We start from the raw sequence: 14,288 nt of genomic DNA on the forward strand, positions 1-14,288 counted from the left end.
CGTGACATGACCCAGTAGTAGACCCAAATATTTTGTGTGGGTTTTAAGATAAAATGCAAATGCTTAACTGGCCATCTCATCCATCTCATTAACTTTCAGGCTTAAGCTTTTAAAAATTTAAGCTTGTAATTTAAGCGTGCTGCTTCTCCACGCTTAACTTGATAAGCCGCCGAATTTGCAGCCAACATGCTTTGAGAGTCCTGAATGACTATTTAATAGAAAGTTCAGAGAAAGCAAAGGAGTTCAAGCTAGATGTTGATTCATGCTGATTCACGCGGAACCAGATCAAATATGGTCGGTGCTTTGCTTTGGAAGTTGTTGTTTTTTTTCACAGATGACAGACATGGTAGGGTTTCACAGAACGCAGAGCCCAGAGAAGACAGGAATAGAATCTCAGACTTATAGGACAAACCTTTGAATGTAGAATACATGAATGTGTTTTAAAAGAATATGTCCATTTTAACGTATTTTTTGACAAATGAGAGCATGGCATTCTTCTAGCCCAGAGGTACACCCACATTATGCAAACAGCTTGACCCCAGAATGATACTGTAGATATGCAGATAATATCACAGAGCTATAAATAAGTACTGTTGATGTTTGTTCAGCTTGTGCAGCACAGTCTGATTGGAGCTAGTGGAATGCACGGGGGGGGGGGGGCGCAGACAATATGCATGTTAATTAGGCACTGCGATTGTCTCCTGTTGGCACACACACATGTACAACCACACCAACACATGCATATGGAATCTGTAAACACGCACTCACACGTAGGCATACTCCTACAAAGGAACACACTCCTACATAGGTTAACTAATTCCGGCTTGGGATGAGAAGAGGTAGAAAACATCACTTAGTTAAAATAGACGGGCGCAGTTAAAAGAAAGCAAAAAACAATGAGAGTTTAGCCTGATTGGCATCTTCATTGTCAGCAGCTGTGCATTCCTTCCTATTCATCATTATACACAATGGAAGCCAATGCGGCAAGATAATATTTAAGACAACCTGTTATTGCAAAAGACAAGCCCGGCATATAATTATGACTGTCAAATCATCACAAGTATTTCCCCCCCTCGTTTCTGTTTTTGTGAAAGCGTACCGGAAAACAAATTTCGGTTGTGGTCGCCTCCGATTCCGGGCTAATGATTTGTTTCAACAAATTGCTGCCTCTGTTGTGCTGTCTTGAATTTCAGTGATGAGTATTTTCCCGTTCTCAGTGGTTTTGACTATCTTGACCTGAAGCCTACTATTCCGCGTGTATGTGATTTTTTTGTCAAAGTTCACCTGGCATGAATGAATGTGTTGGTGTGCGCTTCAAACCGTTCCAGAGTTGGAACAGGTGCACCAGCTGGCACTACTGCAGAGAAGCGAGCCTCCTCTCTACCCCCAGCTGGTGCTCCAGCTGCACCCACCCATCCCACAAACAAATACCATCACAGCTTGCATCTTCATCACTTCCCTCCTCCAAACATTTTCCTGTGAAACCTTTTCTCTTATTTCGAACCATTCGCCTGTGTCTTTCAGATGCTTGCTACTTCGCCATTTTAATATTTCAATGTCACTGCTTTCTTCATCACAGGAAGCTACCAACTATCCTCCGAGGATACAGCATCCCTCTGGTGTTTGAGGCAGGAGGTAATAAAGGGAGGCCCCGTGACTGGAGTTGCCTAGGGACCAAAATTACGAAACAGGCCCCTCCAGCTTCATCATTGGCATCTCCTTTGTCTTAACGCTAACGCCAGCCTCCCCCCCCCCCTTTATTTTCTGTCATTTCCTCACCATCCTTCTAAAAATGACATCTGCAGCCAGGGGAGAGGATGAAAGAGTGGAACTCAAATATGTGAAGCAGTTCCTCTGTTGACAGTCTGCTGACCATCCGTCCAAACACAGGTCAGGTGTGAAATAAGAACCGCTCAAGCAGAACTTTTTTTTTTCCTCAATGTGCACTGAATATGTTACTGCATGTATACATGCCTCTGTTCACCTCCTCGTGTTTGTGTATGTGGGCATGCACCCACTATACAGACACACTGTATCCCCAGACTGGCTCCTACACGTATACCGAGCAGAGCAGGTTTCTTTTTTCTTTTTTTCTTCCCTGGCAGTGAGTGATATCGGGGTAGGTTTGAGTCTAATTTAATTCATTCTAATCAAATTGAACAAAACGTAGAGTGTGCAGCAGTTCAGAACATACTGAACCACTGACTTTGAGCATCTCAGTTATGGTGAAGGAACATGACAAATGGCTTTGTTCAATAGCAGAGTAACAACAAAAACAACAAGCACAGCGAGTGACTGGGCACAGCACATGCTTGGTTCGTATTTAGTTTAGTGTTCACTGGTCTCAACAATAGATATTTATAACTTTATTGATTCCTGCAGGGAGGTCTCCCCCTGGATCCATTCTCTGCCTGCCCTCCTCCTTCTTTATTACAGGAACCACAAGAGTCTATATGAAGCCATGACATCTAAATGACACATACCCCCATCCCCGAGTCCCTGTCTCTGGATTCCTCACTTTTACAACTGCTGGCATATCATCCATCCCCCTTTGACACTGTTCATTCCTCCCCTGGCCCCTTATTCGTGCCCCACTTTACCTGCCAGCCCAGTTAACTATTTTGAAAGTAATGGTTGCACGAATTGTATAGAAATTGTCTGCATTCATAGTAAGACCTGTCATCATTTTAAACACTATCAGAAGCAAGAGGCAGGTGATTAGTCAAAGGTATAAAACAGTATTTAATATAGCAAATAGGCTATAGTCTTACCAAATCTTAGATAGAAATAAAGAGCAGGGCCACCGGTTCAACCAATAAAAGGTCAACAGAACACGCACCCCTAAGGATGTAACTGGCCACAGAGCAGTGTTTTTATCGATTCAGGTCTGCTTTCATTAGCTGGCAGAGTGGAACTTGAACTGAAACAAAATTGAATGGAAAAAACTTGCACCAGTCGTATTTTTCCACGCACACATGCAAAAACAGCCGCAGATTAAATTTTCAGTGCTTCTCGTCAGGAACCTTGCTTAGAAGAACGCCAAGCCGTCTATGCAAGAATTAAACATTAACTTCTTTTAATTTGCGCCTCAGCATTATTTAGAAGAGGCAGGGTGCCGGGCCAAGCTTCTGCACATTCATCTGGCAACGGGACGAGCATTTTCTTTTGAACTCGCAATCAGGTAACAGCAGTTTGTTGGATAATTGGGTTTCCGGGCCAGCCGTTGCCTTTTTCTTTAACCAAGATCATTTCATTAAATCTCTAAGTCAAACTGTGCGTGTGAGAAAGAAATTGAACCTCCGAAGTGCTTTGATATTGGTTAGTCTTGATATACACTAAGTAATATAGGTGCATCTGTACTGTGTATTCCACAGAGTTTTGCCCGAACCATTGGCGTCATTCACTCTCGGGACTTTCCACCACCACTTTGAAATTGCCAATTTTGTCCCCATCACTCATTAAAAGCCTCTTTTGATTTTGAGGGGAAACAGGTAACAGATAATCTAATGCCTGCTCTAAGTAAACCATGTTGTTAGCGTCCCATCTCGAGCACAGTGGTCTTGTGGGTAAACTGTGTGGGTGTGACACATCATTAATGGGATGTTGTGGAAAGACCCTTGAGTGTATGAGCGAAGCGTACCAGCACGCTATTGCAGTCAGCCACAGTAACGTACATGCTACAGGCAGTGAGTTATAATAATCAGTGTAAACGTGTCCAGATACGCTCGGCATAATAGTGTTAGGAGAGCGTGTATTTTGTTTCTTGTCATTCATACACAAACTGCAGTAATTACATTATTGCCGTTATGCTATAACAGCATTACATTCTGAATGTGAAGGGACACCTTAACATGCCAGCAGCCCCGCCCCACCCCCCCCCACCCCCCCCCCCCCCCCCCATCAGATGTACTACAGCTGCCGATACCAGTTTTCTGGGGGGTGTAGTTCATCCCGCAAAAGATTTCCTAAAGACACATTTCTCAAACATTCTTGCAGCTGGTAGACCTTCAGTCACTTGCTCAAGGACACTTCAACGGGCATAGCGTACTGCTGTGTGGACGAGGGAGCCGCTGCCACTAGCTGTAGGGCGGAGATTCAACTCGCTACACCGCCCTGCTGCTCGGAGCACTGTCGGCATTCATATCTGTAAATTGCTTGGGGGACTTGGGTTCCACAAGTCAGGGAGGAGGTGTGGCAGAATGTTACGGATTTTAGCAGTGTCCACATGGGATCAAGTAATCACGGTGGACACGGCATGCTAAATTTCACACCATGCGGTGAAAATTACCTTTACTGACCATCCGTTTTTATGGAGAGTCAGATTTTTGCAACATTTATTGTATGTTGGCCAACTGACAACATTGTACAATGACTCTTATTTTGCAACTACACGTCTCAGAAGAGATCCTGTCTCATACAGAAAATGTGTCCTGACTATGAGGCTCCACATTCACTTAGCAAACTGTGTAGGAGGAAACCACATTTATTATGAAAATATAATGACACATTTCAGGTTGCTTTTAGGTTGAGACTGTTTTTTCTAATTTTGGTTGGACACTGTAAAATATGGTTCACAGATGCACAATTACAGGGACAAGGACTGTCATGTGCTGTATTTGGATATTCCACATTAAGGGAAACAGATAACAAAATAAAAAAAGTTTTTAGTGGTGCTGTGCTTTTAATTGACAACACTGTAATCCCAGATAGGGTTTGTCAGAATAAATGCCAGCATCTTTCAGACAGCTTTGAGAGATGTTTTGAACTGATATCAAGCAGCTACTTTGAGGCCTGTTGATGCAGGGAATCTATTCACCAATTGTAACATCAGCAGTTGCACATATTTAAACATTTCGTAACACAGCATGTCGCCATACAAAACACATAAACGTTTGTGCAGACGTGTGCAGTTGCATGTTGAGATGCACGTTAAACCCCTTACTTACAAACTCCCTCACTACCCAATTTTGACCGACAACTACCAGATGAGGCATCATTTTTCTTTTCTTTTTTAATTGGTCAAGGGGATGTACATGATCTATGATGCTGAATATTAAAAAAAAACAAAAAAAAAAACATCCCATTGCACCGCTGCAGTTTGTTAGTGCAAGTATAGCACTCTCTCACAAACATTTCCCTATGGCTTATCACAATCCAATTAGTGCAAAATGTAGGAGCTCACTAATTAATCAAAGTTAGATGTTTAAGAGATTGATGAATTTCCTATCAGGTGACTTAATTAAAGTGTCTCTAGGAGTTTTCTTTTTAACGGCTGCATTCTCTCTTGAATTGCCCCCCACCACGGTAGCATGATATAATTAGCTTTGACACTGAATTTGAAACATTTGCTAGTTTGTCCTCTGAGAATAAATTCAAGCCTTGCCGATCCATGTTTTTGTGCTCTCCATTGGTTGAAATATATGGACGTTAAACTTGGTTATGCTTAAACTTTTATATTTACCTATCATGTCACAATACATTGACATATTATGCATTGCTTTCTTCGAATTATTGTCTGCATGCTTGAGACCTGGTTAAAAGAACAAAAGGTTGCAAGGCACAATGAGTGATTTAGTCCCTGGATATACAATACACTTCCTCATACTTTTTTCTTTAATTTAAGTGTGAACATCTTTTAATTTAATTTTCTCTGAAAAAGCATCATTGATTAAGCAAGTTACCATTATGCGTAAGTTATAAGAAATAGAAATAAAATATTTTTTATAACATTCCAGCTATTAGCAATCAATTTCTAAATATATTTCAAACAACTCAAGAGAAATACTACTGAAGGGCAAGTCTAATTAAGGCTAGACTATTTTAAACTCATTTTCTTCTGAGGTGTGATGGGTACACCATCAATGACTTTTTAATTTGTTTCAAGCAGAGCTGTGCCAATGGTGACCTCTGTGACTGTACAAAAAAGGAAGGTACGCCGGTGTTTTACAGCCCACACTACCAATCTTTCTTTTTTATGTGACCCAAAGGAGTAGGTCTGGTCACAGGAGTCTTTGTTTAGTGGTCATCAAATGACTGGTTATCTGTACTGGGAGAAATTAGGAACACAGTGAAAGATGAAAGTGTAGGAAGCTGAAAGTCACCTTTTGTTTCACAAAGCCCTGTGACAATAGGAAATTATTCCAGGCCTTGAACTGCTCTGAAGCAATTTTCTTTCCATTACGGCTAGTCAGAAAGAATCACAGAAAGTGCCACTTCTTTCAATGAAATGCAAATTTTGCTGAATCAAGTCGTTTGTTCACATTATCAATCATTTGTTTCAACACTTTGCTTGTACTCTATCTTTCATTGAGTTGTCTTCCTGAAACAGAACACTAATACCAAATAAATCATCTGTAACAGTTTGTAGAAGTCTCACACTAAAATTGCTTTATTATGCAAAAAGAGAATGTTTTATGTTTGCTTCAAGAGAATCTGCTCAGTGATAAGTTTACAAAAGCCCCGACACAAAGTATTTTGAATGACATTGTGTGTCTTCTTTTTTCAGCCCAAAGTCAGCACTTTGAAAAACAACAACGTGTTGTAAATCTATTCATATTGACAGACCAAACACTGACAAATCAAGTATTAAATTGACTCGGCAGGAAGGAACAAACAAACAATAAATAAATAAATACATAGAATGTGTAATAATTGTATGTCCCAATGAAGACAGATAAGCAGGATGAATGATTGAAACAATCATTCATCATGGAGTTCCATAGATTGTTTTGGAGTTTGTTCCAATACAGTACATTGTTGGAGCAACCCTTTCTTCTAGAAATTACATTTATATACTACTACTAAGAAGTGCATACCCACTTCTTTTTGCAACAGATAGTATACTGTGAGAATAACCCCCCCAAAAATGCTGTGTTTGAAAACTTCCCCCCTTTTTAGTTCTCTGGTGTGTAGCCGTGGACAAATTACAAACAAGCTGTTACATGCTTACAGGAATTGTTGCCTTGTTGTTGGGAATAAGGCAATTCTGTTAGTGTTTACATAAACCCAGGATGGATGTGACGGATCCCATTAAAACCCATAGATCCCCTAAGTAGTTCTCCACCTCAGCCCTTTGAGAACTGTAACTATGGCCCCTTTGCATTTAAATGCTGCTAGAAATGCGTAATGCTTTAGGAATATTTCAATAGTGCCAACCCATAAATGTGGGCTCTGAATCAATTTCTTTGACAATCCACTCGAGGGATTTTCTCTGCCTAAGACCGCTTGTTGAAAGATTTTCTCCCGACTTCTCATTTCAGACTCTCATGACACCCTGAAGAACAAACAAAATATCGCCAACATATTTTTACAGCTCAGACTAGACACTAAAAATGGAAGATTATTCAAAACGCGAGACTATTTTCTCTTATTCCTTATGTTTTGGGGCACATGAAAGACTTAACTGCATTGCTTTTGTTTCCTGTCTTGTTTCTCCATCTGCATCTGTCTCATGCATTCTGACTGAGCTTGCTTCTATCAGAAATGTTACGCAGACATTATGAATAAGGATTGTATTTTGCAATAAGAGCATTCCTGTGGCGTATATCTTATTGTTTCATAACAGTAAAAAGAGGACTCTGACATTGTAGCATAAGTTAAAAGTTAATTAAAAAATATTTTTGATTCTTAGGAATTAATGTTATGTTATTTCCCACTTCTACATTGTAGTGCCATATGCTGCTCAGTGGTTGTGGCTGGAGGTTTATTTTAAGCACCTTGCCTGTACTTACCAATGTTTCAATTATGTGCCTTAATGTGTTGTCAGACTGGATTTCACAATTTCATATATTTCTATGAAAACGCAGGGTTACTTATATTTTCTTCTGGTTGTAAATCGACCAGTTATCTTTGCAGTGAGTGCAAATGACAGAGGTTATTGACAATTAAGTGATTTGTAAGAAGCTGTAAGTTGCATTTTCGTAGACTGCTGACGTTAGCCATGCTACCTCCCGCTTGCACCCCTACCATAGATCGTGAATAAAAATGGACGTAGTCAGCGGGCCCGGAAAATGTAGCTAATGCGGAAGTGCCTGATCCCTACCTTATTCTGTCCCACCCACTCTTTGCCACACCTCAAACGTTTCACCTAAAATCTTGACTGCCGCCACTCTTATGCCTGATTGCAGGGTTGGAAAAAGACTGTAGCCACAGCAAGAGAAAAATCTCATCTGTCTTCCCCTTGGCCGTATCATGCACTCCTTGTCTTTGTCCTTTGCTGCCCTAATTACTGTATTTCCCCTATAATCTATTGGGCTGCAAAAACACAGAGAGCCGTATCAGATCAACCTTGGTGCTTTGCCATTTTCCAACACGCCGATCTATACAAGGGGGTCTGGGTCTAGATCACTGCCGACCATCTACTGTCTGACACTGATAAGACTCTGATACAGACACAGTGATGGAAAGCTCAGTAAAGCCTTGAACGGATGCTCTCGTATATCTAGCAAATCTGAAAGTAGTAGGGTCGATCGCTTTACTTAGTTATTTTATTCAGTACACTATAATCAACAATCAGTTGTGTGATAATAGAGTCTTGGGGTTGTCATGATGACACTGTGCTGGGATACTGTTTATTTATTGTTCTTTACAAATTTGAGATGTGGCGATGAACCTTTTAAGTTTTTATGGTAAATTTCTGTCAGATACTGTGTTCATGTATTTTTACATTTCTGAACACAGGGACATGATCAAATCATTCAGTTTTGTCCATTGACTCATTTAGTATTCCATACTCTGAATAGCTCTTCCAAGATAAAACCAATAATTTGAATGAGATGAATGAAATGCAACACACACACACACACGCATCACGCACCTCGTCTGACTGAGTCCCACCATATAAATAGGCAGTAACCAATAACTGAAGCTCAGCATAATGCAGTCGCTGCCTGCTGGAGGCAGGCATACATGCTGAGAGTGAGTGCAGACGGGACGGCTGATGTGAGCCTGATGAGCTAAGAGATTGGAACTCAGCAGGAACCGTCTGTGCTGTGGCGCCATTGCAGCATTGGCCATTCAAATGACCAGGCATCCAGTAATCAAATGGCCTTTAGGAAGAGCCAAGAGGGGCTGACTAACTGACCCAGTGAATGACTCACCATGCACAATCACATTGTTTAATCAGAGAGCGCACAAACATGACTCTAGATACTTTGTGTGTGTGTGTGTGTGTGTGTGAGGGGGAGGGGGGGGTACAATTAGTGCACTGGCTGGCAGTGGACAGTTACACAAATGTCAAAGGGTAACAATGCATATTGTAAACCATTCTCTGGTGCCAACGTAGCTTTACAAATTATTTGGACACGCCCTGCAAGTGAGTCTAAGTTCTGATATTGAGATTGGCAAAATATTTGAATTTGAAAAGCTTCACCACAAACTCCTTTCTAATAAGCAAATATCACTGTTTTTGCAAGCTAACACTCGAGTAAAACAACGCTCATGGTCTCCAGAGGATGTATCCTATACTGACTTTGCTAATCCTGTGTCTTACCCTATTACATTGCATTCATTTAGCTCATTTGTTCCAGTCTTGCTTGTTTTAAATCCCCAGCATTATAATCGTCACTGCCCATAAATATCTTGTCCCTGTCTTCTGTGGCTGCTTATACAATACTGGCAACCCCCAGTTAAATGCTCTTTTAAAAATGTCAGCGGCAGAATGAATATTTTTAGAGTCATTTACAACACGTGGTGCAGGAAAGGTCACTGACTTTTAATCATCTACACACAAAAAGGGATGTTTATTTTAGCTAATGTATGACTCCATGCACTGGAGCACTGTACTCAAAGAGAAGAGGGAGATGAGGAAGAATAAAGCCGAGGTGATTTGCTGCTCCTTTTCCTTCCTATTTTCTCTGCATGTGTGTGCATCTCTACATCTGATGAGGCGTTTGCATTTCGACCCGTTCGTTACCCCACTGCGTTTCCTCTTGGAGATGAAAGTGCGGGACTGTGTGGCTGTGTGTTTTTGATGAAACTGACATTTTACATCTGTTATCTATCATGTCGACTGGAATAATCAGAACCTCAAGTGTAGGGGAGAAAAAAATACAACCCCTCCAATCATCATGGATGTCAAAAAACACCCAGAGGGAGACAAAGCATCAAATAAAAAAAAAAATGACATGAATCTCAACAGAAAAACTAAAATCAATTTCTTTACCTTTAATTTCATGTCCAGTCTTTATTCAGAGAATTCCCATACTGTTGGAACCAATAAGAATATTGTCAGGGACACAACCTGCATTCAGAAAATCACTACAGTGCGTGAGTGTGCTGGGAAAGAAGTGATGAAATATATGACATAAGGCGAGAGGTACCAACATTCAGATCGTACAGTATGACAGGAGCTGCCACACTGCTGCCACATCAGCAGTTCGCATGCAATTGACGAATGTCAAAATCGACCTCATCGTCTCAGATCAAATGCTATAATTTGTGTTGTATTTCCGTCAGGCTCTGATAAGATGCCGTGCATTATGCAAACACTCCACCGGATAAAGTAAATGAAATGAAAGCAATATACTGCTACATGTTCACATCAGTGCATTTTTGAACGTTTTTTAATAATGTAGTGACTATGCCGCATTTCAAAAAGGAACATACCAATGTCACTGGCTATTTTTCAAAGCGCTTATGCAGAATTAACCCTTTTAAAGTATATTTAAAATGTCTCAAGACTGTGAAAGAAGCTGTGCGTTTACCAGAGAGTTAGCACTTATTGACTGAAACTAAGACAACATACTGTGCTACAAATTCCCTCTGTATTGGCAATTTTACTGTATCTATATGCTTATTAGCAACCCCTCTCTCTTACACACACACGCACACACTGTGATTTGAAACAGCCAACGGAAAGTAGTCATGTGTTTTATGTTTATGTCATGTTGAGTTTAATGTCCCTTTACAGTACACCCTCCTTTGCTCCTGTCACAATTGCGTCAGCCTCTGGAGGACCTTGTCATGTTTTCTTCTTGGGAGTAGTCTTTGTGGGCACACGTGATGCAATAATCCCGCGGAACAATGTGTAATATTAATTTCCCTTCAAAGGTAAACCCAAGCAGGCTGCAAATACTCTATGCATGTCAACTCTGACAAACTCATGCCACATTCAGTATGTCTGTTGAATTATCAAGCAACAATTCTCTTGTCTTTTGAGTGTATGGAGAAGAAAATCTATTATTTTATTTATTTTTTAAATTTCTATTTGTGTTCCCATAAAATATCAAACAGAAAATAATCCTATCCGTTCATGTGTGCACTGCGCTTTTGGCTTTTTGTTGCCTTCAGTCTAAAATCCTTTCTAATGCAAAGACTGTGGCTCTGTCCCTCCCCCACACAACCCATTCCCATTTTGTACAGTTTGAATTGAAATGAAATCAATCAGAGGCACAGAATGCCTCACATATTGGGATATATTTCTGGCAGGGTAAAAGGATTGTACAATTATAGAATTGCTAGTCGGTTCACTATACTTGGCATCAAACGCTTCAGGACTTTATGGGACAAACAAGAATACATGCATGTATATGTGATGTCTATATTTTTGGATGATCCTATTCAAGGATTAAAACTTAAACTAACTAATATAAGAAATTAGAAAAAAAAATATTTTGATGTGTGAATAGAACAACATGCACTGCAGCTTAACAAAGCAATTCTTTGGTTAAGTTACTGATCCGCAGTCATTAAACAGATGCAAAAGCTACAAAATCAGTGTGTCCTTCATCTTTATAGTAACTAATGTCTCTTTTCACTTGCTGATAAGTGGAAGTGCAGCTATTTTGGACATTTCATGAGTGCTAATCTGGCAAATGTGGCGTTTTCTTGGCTTTGACAGACAGTCCAGTCTGTTGGATCCAGCTCTTTCCGCCACTTGTCTTTCCTTTCCACACTGGGCTGATTAACATGTAATTATGCAACATTTGTGCACAGCGAGGGCACCCTGTGGGATCCACCTGGCACACGCAGCCCACGGTGTGGGTTCCACAGCGCCTCACTTCCTCTGCACATGCTACTCACGGGAAGTGGTGATCATTTTAAATGATGACCTCATCCTCCTCCGTACTCCATGGGCTTTCATAATGTACACTGTACGCGCGTGATGATAATGCGCTGACGTCTGTTCTAGAAAGCAGAGCCAGAGGGTGCTTGGAAGGTCGTTTGCAATTTTCCATCTGTGCTATTTTTTTGGTCAGTTTTATGTTAGTGGAAGACATTAGTGTCTTTGATAAAGTGCCTTTTTATGCCTACATATACTGCTGGGGTGCACCATCATCTGGACATGTGTCCACAACTAAATATTGACTGTCCTAAATTGCTCGGTAAACATATTTTATTACTGATGATAATCACCCCCCCCCCTTATGTTTGTAGAAATCCTAACCCATTATGTGTCCATGGCAGAACTCAATGAAGTGCATGTGCAGTGAAAGTCAATTTGACGCCAACTTATTTCTGAATACATTTTGCAGTCTCCCTGTCATTATCAATGACAAGCTTGACATTTCATCATGACAACTGTCAACTAACTAAAATTTCATTCCTTTATATTTGTGATAGAGCCTGACCGATATGGATTATTTTTTTTGGGGGGGGGGGGGGGGGGGGGGTGATGCCGATATCGGTATTATTGAATACAAGATTTGCGATACAGATACACGGCCAGTATATTCCTGACAATGATTCCTTAGATGTCCTTATCAAACCTTTATGACAAAGAAATGTAATTTAGGCTTGATATTTTAATTTAACTTTAAACTATATCATAGATAACTATAATTAAAAAGAAAAAAATGAATACAACCCAATATATAGAACTTCAATTAAGGAAATGAACACAATTTTTTTTTGATGTAAAATGTTAACATAATTGTAAATTTTTTCTGCATTGTTTATTCTGTACAATAAAAATTAGGACTAGAGAACTTCCTGGAAAATATAGAAATCTGAACAGATTATACATGCATATTCTCCCTTCCCAGTAATGAGGCTCTAATGCAGGAAGCAGTAAGAGAACTAAATGTGAGACAGAAGGTTCAGAAAATCTTTTTTTATCTCTCTGATAAAGAATTTATTTTTTCTGGTTAGATAATAATAAAACAACCCTCCAAAAGGACTGTTTTGAAATTGGTATCATTGGTTTTCAACTTGAAATGCCAATGTACAAATGTCTGATCACACATCCACCATTAAAAAACAGAAGAGCCCCTCACGCACATTGATGGTACATCGAAATGAATGATTATCTGAATGAATGAAATGTTCTGTTTTTGAATTTAAAAAAGGAATTCCGACACCTGTTCTTACCACATTATTAAAAATACTAAAGTCACATTCAGACATTAAAAGGCATTCAAGGCCTACTATTAAAACCAGTGCTAATGTAGTCTTTATTATAAATAATAAAAACTACATTGTAAACAGTATCACTATACTATCATTCATTCATCGTCTACCGTTTTATCCATTTAAGGGTCGCGGGGGGTCGCTGGAGCCAATCCCAGCTAACATTGGGTGAGAGGCGGGGTACACCCTGGACAGGTCGCCAGCCTATCGCAGGGCCACATACAGACACGGACAATCATTCACTCTCACATTCACACCTACGGTCAATTTAGAGTCTCCAATGAACCTAACCCCATTCTGCATGTCTTTGGTGTGTGGGAAGAAGCCGGAGAACCCGGAGAGAACCCACGCATACACGGGGAGAACATGCAAACTCCACACAGAAAGGCCCTGGTTGAACCGGGATTCGAACCCAGAACCTTCTTGCTGTGAGGCGAAAGTGCTAACCACTACACCACCGTGCAGCCACTACTATACTATCATGAAATGTAAAAATTTTAATTTTAAGAAAAGATGGGCCTTTAAGAAACATCATATCCTGTTTTCCGAACACACAAACATGCCTTGCTTCTGCCTAGAAGACCTTCAACTTGCCATTGACGTTTGTCTGCAAATGCCAGGGAACATAATAGTGCACTGATCTTGAAGGTGTGTATTTTTTTGTGAGAGAATTCAGCAGATGGTGAGGTGACGTGAAAAACAATCTGGACAACCTTTTCCACTCTGCGTGTGTCTGTTTTTGTGTGTGTATGTGTGTGTGTTAGCAAATGTTGCCTAATGTGCATGGATATCTGTATTTTGTGTATGTTGCTCTGTTTTTGTTTTTCTTTTATTCTTTCATCAAAATGTCAATGTTTGCTTTAATCATACTCCAGAAAGTAAGAACATTAACATGTTGACATCTGTGATAAAGATAAAATCTGGACATAGTGATCCTGACT

This window comes from Scophthalmus maximus, chromosome 2 (assembly GCF_022379125.1).
Source record: "Scophthalmus maximus strain ysfricsl-2021 chromosome 2, ASM2237912v1, whole genome shotgun sequence".
Lineage (NCBI taxonomy): Eukaryota > Metazoa > Chordata > Actinopteri > Pleuronectiformes > Scophthalmidae > Scophthalmus > Scophthalmus maximus.